The sequence below is a fragment of the Phocoena phocoena genome, chromosome 8 (genome assembly GCF_963924675.1).
Source record: "Phocoena phocoena chromosome 8, mPhoPho1.1, whole genome shotgun sequence".
Lineage (NCBI taxonomy): Eukaryota > Metazoa > Chordata > Mammalia > Artiodactyla > Phocoenidae > Phocoena > Phocoena phocoena.
Window position 1 is genome coordinate 76,928,204 of NC_089226.1, and position 9,823 is coordinate 76,938,026.

Consider the following 9,823-nt stretch of genomic DNA (forward strand, 5'->3'; position numbering starts at 1 on the left):
GCATTCTAATCATAAATATTATGAATGTAATACTTATGTAATGTCTAAGCAAGCAATGCTCAGCTTGCTTGGGCCAGAAATATGAAAATAAAAATAAAATGCCATTTATTTAAAAAATTAAAGTAGAAAGTACTTTCTTGAATTAGTCAATTTTTCATTTAGAGGGAGTTGAGTAGATTAACAGCAATTGTAGTTTATTTTTCAGGTTGGATGTACCTCTCCAAATATACCATATAACATTTTTGCATTCCCAAGAATATAATTTAAAAATCTCTGAGACTGTATTGCTTATTTTTTAAATTAATGCACTCAAAATTGTAAAAGTCAAATCGTTAAATGAGCCCAAACCTTGCTCGAATTTTCTCATTGAATTCTGCATCAATGAGAATTGAATTCAAGGTGGTATCTTTGCAACACAGAATTATCTAATCAAGTTTACTTAGCTTGTTAAAAATAGCAAAGCATGCAAGTTGGTAAAATCATGTTATAGCAGATAAGTATTCCAATAATGAATTTTCTTTGTCATGAAAAAATAGTGATTTCTTGTCTCAGAAAAATTTGTACCATCACCTTCCCTCAGGACAGCCAATGAAATTAAGTATAAAAATGGACATTCTGTAAACCACTTCTTGTTTCATTAAAAATGAATTTGGAGGGCTTCCCTGGTGGCGCAGTGGTTGAGAGTCCGCCTGCCGATGCAGGGGACACGGGTTCGTTCCCCGGTCTGGGAAGATCCCACATGCCGCGGAGCGTCTGGGCCCGTGAGCCATGGCCGCTGAGCCTGTGCGTCCGGAGCCTGTGCTCTGCAACGGGAGGGGCCACAACAGCGAGAGGCCCGCGTACCGCGAAAAAAAAAAAAAAAAATGAATTTGGAATGTCAGCAATTTAAAAACTTAATCAATTTACATTTGTATGGCATAATTTGACATGTTTTTGGTTAATGCTGTCATCACCTTAATTTACTAATGCTTATCTACCTAACACCCCATGACTGTCTGAACACATTTCAATAGCAGATTTAATATGAGCTGACACTCCTTTAAATTTCTACCATTGTTTTCACACCATCAATACAATTGTCCTATGATTTTCCATTACTTAGTTGAGAGTGTATTCAAAATTTATCTAAATACTCAGAAATATTTTCTCTTGTATAAGTGCCAAATCCTATGAATAGACACAACACAGCTAACTCTCATGAAAATAAACTAGAAATATTTTGCTTGAACTACATTCCCCAAGCTATTTCATAAAATATATTAGATGCACAAATCGATTCATTTAGGTCTCTTTGAAAAGCAACACGCCCAATTAGCCAACTATATCTATCCTTTGTTCTACCTCATTCTTCTTCATGGAGTCTCCAGTTGTATTGCATATTTATTTGTCTACTTATAACAATATATTGTCTATCGCCTCCTCTAGCATGTAAGACTTTGCCTCATTTTCTGCTGTATACTTTGAATCTAGAAAACTTCTGCACTTGCGATGGAAGCTCAGTAGGTATATTTTTGAAAGAACTAATGAATATTTATTTCTAATTTCTTCTTTGAACTAAATGATGCTAATTCATTTTAATCTTGATTTTTAATTGACTTCCTTATCTATAACATTTGTAAGCAATGTCAACATCATAGAATCTAGTCAACATTTCTTTCTGAAGATATATGTCTCTTCCTTACACATGTGCATATATAACATTAAATTTTCTTTGCATTACTATTTTTATAACATAGAGTAACTGAATTTAGGCTGAAAGCAAAAGAGATTTTATGCTTTTTATGTTTTGTTTCAATATAATGTAATTTGGCAAGGATCATATGATTATTTTGCAAAATCACTGTAAAATTTCACCTTGTAAACATGGGCAATATATATATATTGTAATAATAATTAAATCTATATAAAATAATTCTTTTAATTCTTCATATGTTTTTGTGATCTTTTGTGATTACAGCTACTATATAAGGGTAAATTTTTTAAATGAATAAAAAATTGCGACTGCTTCTTAAGTAAGTAGGTGTCCTGGTTCCACAAGCTGAATTGGGAATATAGTGCAAATTCCAACAATATCCCCCCATAGAAATGGGATGTATAATTCGTATTTGATGGAGAACATTTGACAAAACCTCTACCAAATTGTCATAGAAAAACAAACAAACAAACAAACAAACCTAGAACCATTTCCTTCAATTAAGTAATCACAGTATTCCTACCGAGTTCTCCCTCTCTTTGGTTACACCCACATACAAAAACAAAGGACATTTAGATTACAGTTTGGTGAAGAAGACAAACAGGTTTCAGGTAAGGTAAAATTAGTGACAGAAGATTTCCACATAATAAATAAAGAAAATAGATTACATTAAATCTCTTTTAAAAATCATCTAGGTAAAGAAAATTAGGAACAAATAAAAGTAGTTTACATGCAGAAGAACAGTAAAAAATACTAAGACAGAAAATTAAATCCTCTAAGAAGAGTATAACATTTCAGACTCATAAAGAATTGCTGTAGAAAAACTTGCTGAGAAAATTAATTCAATATGACAAGATCTCAAAGACTTGAGGATGAAACAACAGAGAGAAATATAAATTGCAGAACTAAAGAAACAAACTGACGAACAAAATAAATCTATCAAGAACTCATATATAAATGGATGAGATAATTCAAGATTGAAAATCATGTTTCTTCTGTAGAAGAAAAGATTGGTTTTTTCATTAAATGAAGAAAAAATTCACTTAGAACAGTGGAAAAGAGAATGAAAGATACACACGGTCCAAATTACTCCCACAGAAATATAATTAATAAAAAATAATATCAGAAAGATAAAGAAGATATTATGATTAAAAAATGGTTTCCTGAAACAAGAATTGGATCTGAATATTTAAAGGACTAGCTTGTGTTAGACAGAAAAAAATGATCCAGAATGAAAAAAATCAAGCCATGCTTTGTTACATTGTTGAATGTCAAACATAAAAGAAAAACAAACAGAAAAGAACCAAAGAAGTACAATTTAATCAACTTTAATGAGGAAGAAAACATGGCTGGACTTTCACTTCTAACACAGCAACGTGTAATGACTATAGATAGTAGAAATGTCTACAGCATTCTGAGTGGGGTACAAAGAGCATCCTGATCACATTAAACCTGTTGTATGTGTCTGTACATACTTGTTACATCTCTGTATTGCACTTGTATTATATCTGTTGTATAAAGACAACAGATGAGCATTTGTAGATTTCAAAGCAACCTCCAAAATTGACTTAGTGACAAAATCCAGTCAATAGACAGTGAAAGACCTACAATCAAAGGCCTAACTATATTCAGAGGGAGAAGCCAAAGACCAGTATCTCAATATCTGAGAAAAAGTGTGGCAACCATTTTGTACCTGCCATAGTCAATTAAGAAGAAAGAATGTGATAAATCAAGGACTGCAGCTCCTCTGATCCCTTCCTAATGGGCATCAAGGATGAGGTTTTGGTTAAGTCCAAAGAACAATACATTTATGTTAAGAATTTAGTTTGGAGGAACTGGTTTATAAAGAATGGTGTGAACATTTAACACATTTACATGTAAAACAAAGAAAATAATATATTGTTGGAGAAATACGTTTATAGAGGAAAGTAAAAATGGTCTAAATCTCAACAGTCTAAACAAATAGAATAACTCAATTGGAGGCCAGGAGAAAGGAAGAGATTAAAGAGAGAATTCTTATAGGAAAGAGTTAAAACATGTAATACTGAATCACATAGGTAATTGTGACTTCTTTTAAAATTCTTCAGCATCTTAAATTATACAATGGTCACTTTGAAATAAAATATTCCATTTGAGATGAAAAATTATCTAAATCTGTACTTCCCAGTACAGAACTACACATGGCTACTAAGCAGCTGAACTGCAGCTGGTCTGAAATAAGATGTCTTATAAGTGTAAAGTACACACTAGATTTCAAAAGCCTATGAAAAAAAGGGCAAAAAATATCTCATTAAATACTTTTATATTGATTAAATATTGAAATGATAGTATTTTGATATATTAGGTTAAGTACAATATATTAAAATTGATTTCACCTCTTATTTTTTTATACTGTTAATATGTGGTTACTAGAAAGTCTACAATTATATATGTTCCTCATATTATATTTCTATTGGGCAGCCCTGACTTAAAATATTTGATTTACTTTATAAAATATAATATATTTTTTAGCTGGTAGGTCTGCATTTTAAATTTTTTGGATACATTATCCAACATAAAATAAAATAAATATTAATAATGTTAATTCTTTTTGAATTTTTATTTGAAATTCAATTGTTTTCAAACTTAATATGATTGTTCTGTAATACTACGCCAACATTTTAGTGATTGAATACCACTTAGAAATCTATTGGTGGAAGCAAAATTAACAGTACTTTAAATCTGTGTCATATTCTTATTTAACTTTTTGAATTTCTTTACTGATTTCAGAATGCTTATTGATCTGCTTCTTTGTTTTCTATATTTTATTTCAAGGAAAATGGTTCCCATCATTATCTCATTATTTCTGAGATACTGGCTGTATTAAAATCTCATTACCATTTACAACTATGGTTTGAACTCTTTCTCTCAGCCAAATTCTCAAAGAAAAAAAATATCTATTTTTATATCACTTATCCTTTCCTTAGAACCCTGTGGTTGAAGTGCTATGAACCTCCTTCCCTTCCACCCAACACTTTAATAAAGCAATTGCTTTAAGGCCATGATCAAAGTAATTGTCCTCATTTTCTTTGATGCTTATTAAGGTCTTATTGTTTTAATATTTTGTTTCCTGCATTTTGTGCCAGCCTTTTTCTGCAAGAATCCATTCTTGTCTATGCTGTTTACCCAGCACAAGTCCCATAGTTTTAGTTTCACTCATCTCATCTAAGATAATGACCTGTAAATCTCTGTCCCAGCCCTGAACACCATCCATCAACTCATGTAACACAGTTATGGAAAGAGTTAAGGTACCAGGCTAGAAAATGTATTTCCTTTGCTGGATTTAAAGCTGTATTAAAAATAGATATGGCAAGGTATTAAGTTTAAAATTTTACTTTGTACACTTCCCTCCCCTAATTTTAAAATGAAAGACAGGTTTTAACCTCCACTGACTTAGGGAAAGTGCTTTGCAAGGAGGAGAGCAGATCCTTCAAGGTCATCAAGTTGTTGCCCATAAGCCACTCTTACAATCCTCAGAATTTTGCAGATATAATTAAGGTATAATTAAGATCCTATATTGTGGATGTGAGAAAACCATTTAGCCTTCAAGACTGGGGTATAATTTTTAACTAGACACATAAGTAGGAGTTAGATCATACAAAGAGCTAAACTAGAGGGTGCCTAACAACTAGAAGATCCTAAAAAATATATAGATTCAAAAGTCTTTTTCTGAGACCTCTAAGAAAACAGATGAAACTTTAAAGTGACAAGGGAAAAAAAATTTAGAAGAGCCAACACTAGTGACTAAATTTCCAACACTGAATCTTTCCTTTTGACACTGCACATAGGCATGTTTCCTCTTGGGATTTCCCACATAACATACAAACTCTGCAGTCATTTTCTTAGAGTCATCTTTGAAAGCCTAATATTTTACCTTTCGTTTTATCAATTTTTATACTATTGCCTTTTATACTGCTTTCTTAAGTATCTCCAGTCTAAGGCAATCATGATCTGTAGGACCCGAATTTCAACACTACCTTGCAATCCATCACTCTCAATTCATTTCCAGATCAAAATCCAAAATAGTCTCACTGGTTCTAATTATTCCTAAAAGGAGGGGGTTTGGAGAGCTTCCAGGCTGAGGAAACAGAACACTTCCATATGGCACTGCACTGTGCCCCAAACTCCATGAGGATAGAAACTTCTTTATTTAGGACCTTGCCCTACATATCTCTTCATGATTGTATCCTTTAATGGTCTTTTTAATAAATTGGTAACCAAGTAAGTAAAATGTTTCTCTGAGTCCTGTGAGCTGCTCTAGCAAATTAATCAAAAGTGAGGAGGGGGCCATGGGAACCTCTGATTTGTAGTCAGTCATTCAGAAGTACAGGTAAAAACCTGGGCTTCTGGTTGGGGTCTGAACTGGAGGGCAGTCTTGCCCCACTGAGCCTTACACTCAGAATTGAGTTGAATTGTAGGACACCCAGCTGGTGTGAAAAATTGTTGGTGATGGGAGAAATCTCCCTCAGGCATTGGAAATTGGGTGCAGAACCCTTTCAGAAGTTATAAAAAGTACTTTAATTAAGAAGACCTAGCAATGGAATCAATACTATAATTTCAAAGTTATGACATGTAAAAAAGATACTTTGAGGTGTCTGCTACAGCAAAGATATTTTATATAAGAATTTCTCTGATTTCTATTGAGGATAGAATCATAATACTGCTCATGCAGCTGTGATTTTTGCTGTAATAATGGAACGAAATTCTAAACATGAATTAAAGGTTAGTAAAAATAAAGATATAAAAATATCTTTATCCGAATTCATGGGTCTCCTGATTCTTATGCAAGGATCCTGTGTTAAGAACGTCTGCTCTTGGAGAGGGGGAAGATGGTGGAAGAGTAAGATGCGGAGATCACCTTCCTCCACACAGATACATCAGAAATACATCTACTCATGGAACAACTCCTACAGAACACCTACTGAACGCTGGCAGAAGACCTCAGACCTCCCAAAAGGCAAGAAACTCCCCACGTACCTGGGTAGGGCAAAAGAAAAAAGAAAAAACAGAGACAAAAGAATAGGGACAGGACCTTCACCAGTGGGAGAGAGCTGTGAAGGAGGAAAGGTTTCCACACACTAGAAGCCCCTTCGTGGGCGGAGGCTGCTGGTGTCGGAGGTGGGAAGCTTCGGGGCCGCGGAGGAGAGCGCAGCAACAGGGGTGCGGTGGGCAAAGCGGAGATATTTCCGCACAGAGGATCGGTGCCGACCAGCACTCACCAGCCCGAGAGGCTTGTCTGCTCACCCGCCGGGGCGGGTGGGGACTGGGAGCTGAGGCTTGGGCTTCATGTCGGAGCGCAGGGAGAGGGCTGGGGTTGGCGCCGTGAACACAGCCTGAAGGGGTTAGTGCACCACAGCTAGCCGGGAGGGAGTCCGGGGAAATGTCTGGACCTGCTGAAGACGCAAGAGACTTTTTCTTCCCTCTTTGTTTCCTGGTGCGCGAGGAGAGGGGATTAAGAGCGCTGCTTAAAGGAGCTCCAGAGATGGGCGTAAGCCGTGGCTATCAGCGTGGACCCCAGAGACGGGCATGAGACGCTAAGGCTGCTGCTGCCGCCACCAAGAAGACTGTGTGCGACCACAGGTCACTATCCACACCTCCCCTCCCGGGAGCCTGTGCAGCCCACCACTGCTAGGGTCCCAGGGATCCAGGGACAACTTCCCCGGGAGAACGCATAGCGCACCTCACGGCCGGCCTTTGACGCCGCAGGCTCGCCCCACACTCCGAACCCCTCCCTCCCCCACTGGCCTGAGTGAGCCAGAGCCCCTAAATCAGCGGCTCCTTTAACCCCGTCCTGTCTGAGCGAAGAACAGATGCCCTCAGGTGACCTACACGCAGAGGCGGTGCCAAATCCAAAGCTGAACCCCCGGAGCTGTGAGAACACAGAAGAGAAAGGGAAATCTCTCCCAGCAGCCACAGAAGCAGTGGATTAAATCTCCACAATCAACTTGATTTACCTGCACCTGTGGAATACCTGAATAGACAACGAATCATCCCAAATTGAGGAGGTGGACTTTGAGAGCAATATTTATTATTTTTTCCCCTTTGCCTCTTTTTGTGAGTGTGTATGTGTATGCTTCTGTGTGAGATTTTGTCTGTATAGCTTTGCTTTCATGATTTGTCCTAGGGTTCTATCCGTCCGTTTTTGTTTTTACTTTAAAAAATTTTTTTTAATAATTATTTTTTATTTTAATAACTTTATTTTATTTTACCATACTTTATTTTCTTTTCTTTTATCCTTTCTTCCTTCCTTCCTTCCTTTCTTTTTCTTTCTTTCTTTCCCTTCCTTCCTTCCTTCCTTCCTTTCTTTCTTTCTTCTTTTTCTCCCTTTTACTCTGAGCCGTGCGGATGAAAGGCTCTTGGTGCTCCAGCCAGGAGTCAGTGCTGAGCCTCTGAGATAGGAGAGCAAACTTCAGGATACTGGTCCACAAGGGACCTCCCAGCTCCATGTAATATCAAACGGCGAAAATCTCCCAGAGATCTCCGTCTCAAAACCAACATCCAGCTTCACTCAACGACCAGCAAGCTACAGTGCTGAACACCCTATGCCAAACAACTAGCAACACACGAACACAACCCCACCTATTAGCAGAGAGGCTGCCTAAAATCATAATAAGTCCACAGACACCCCAAAACACACAAGCAGACGTGGACCTGCCCACCAGAAAGACAAGATCCAGCCTCATCCACCAGAACACAGGCACTGCCTACACAACCCACTGAACCAAATTTAGCCACTGGGGACAGAGATCAAAAACAACGGGAAGTATGAAACTGCAACCTGCAAAAAGGAGACCCCAAACACAGTAAGATAAGCAAAATGAGAAGACAGAAAAACACACAGCAGATGAAGGAGCAAGATAAAAACCCACCAGACCTAACAAATGAAGAGGAAATAGGCAGTCTACCTGAAAAAGAATTCAGAATAACGATTCCCTAATATGGGAAATATTCCATATTAAATAAAAATTCCCTAATATGGGAAAGAAAATAGATAATCAAGTCGAGGAAGCACAGAGAGTCCCATACAGGATAAATCCATGGAGAAATATGCCAAGACACATATTAATCAAACTGTCAAAAAAAAAATACAAAGAAAACATATTAAAAGAGGCAAGGGAAAAATAACACACTAGGGAATCCCCATAAGGTTAACAGCTGATCTTTCAGCAGAAACTCTGCAAGCCAGAAGGTACTGACAGGACATATTTAAAGTGATGAAGGAGAAAAACCGACAACCAAGATTAGTCTACCCAGCAAGGATCTCAACCAGGTTTGACAGAGAAATTAAAACCTTTACAGACAAGCAAAAGCTGAGAGAGTTCAGCACCACCAAACCAGCTTTACAACAAATGCTAAAGGATCTTCTCTAGGCAAGAAACACAAGAGAAGGAGAAGACCTATAATAACAAACCCAAAACAATTAAGAAAATGGGAATAGAAACATACATATTGATAATTACCTTAAATGTAAATGGATTGAATGCTCCAACCAAAAGACATAGACTGGCTGAATGGATACCAAAACAAGACCTGCATTATGCTGTCTACAAGAGACCCACTTCAGACCTAGAGACACATACAGACTGAAACTGAGGGGATGGAAAAAGATATTCCATGCAAATGGAAACCAAAAGAAAGCTGGAGTAGCAATTCTCATATCAGACAAAATAGACTTTAAAATAAAGACTATTAGAAGAGACAAAGATGGACACTACATAATGATCAAGGAATTGATCCAAGAAGAAGATATAATAGTTGTAAATATTTATGCACCCAACATGGGAACACCTCAATATATAAGGCAAATACTAACAGCCATAAAAGGGGAAATTTACAGTAACACATTCATAGTAGGAGACTTTAACACCCAACTTTCACCAATGGACAGATCATCCAAAATACAAATAAATAAGGAAACACAAGCTTTAAATGATACATTAAACAAGATGTACTTAATTGATATTTATAGGACATTACATCCAAAAATAACAAAATACATTTTTTTTCTCAAAATACAATATTTTTCTCAAGTGCTTATGGAAAATTCTCCAAAATAGATCATATCTTGGGTCACAAATCAAGCTTTGGTAA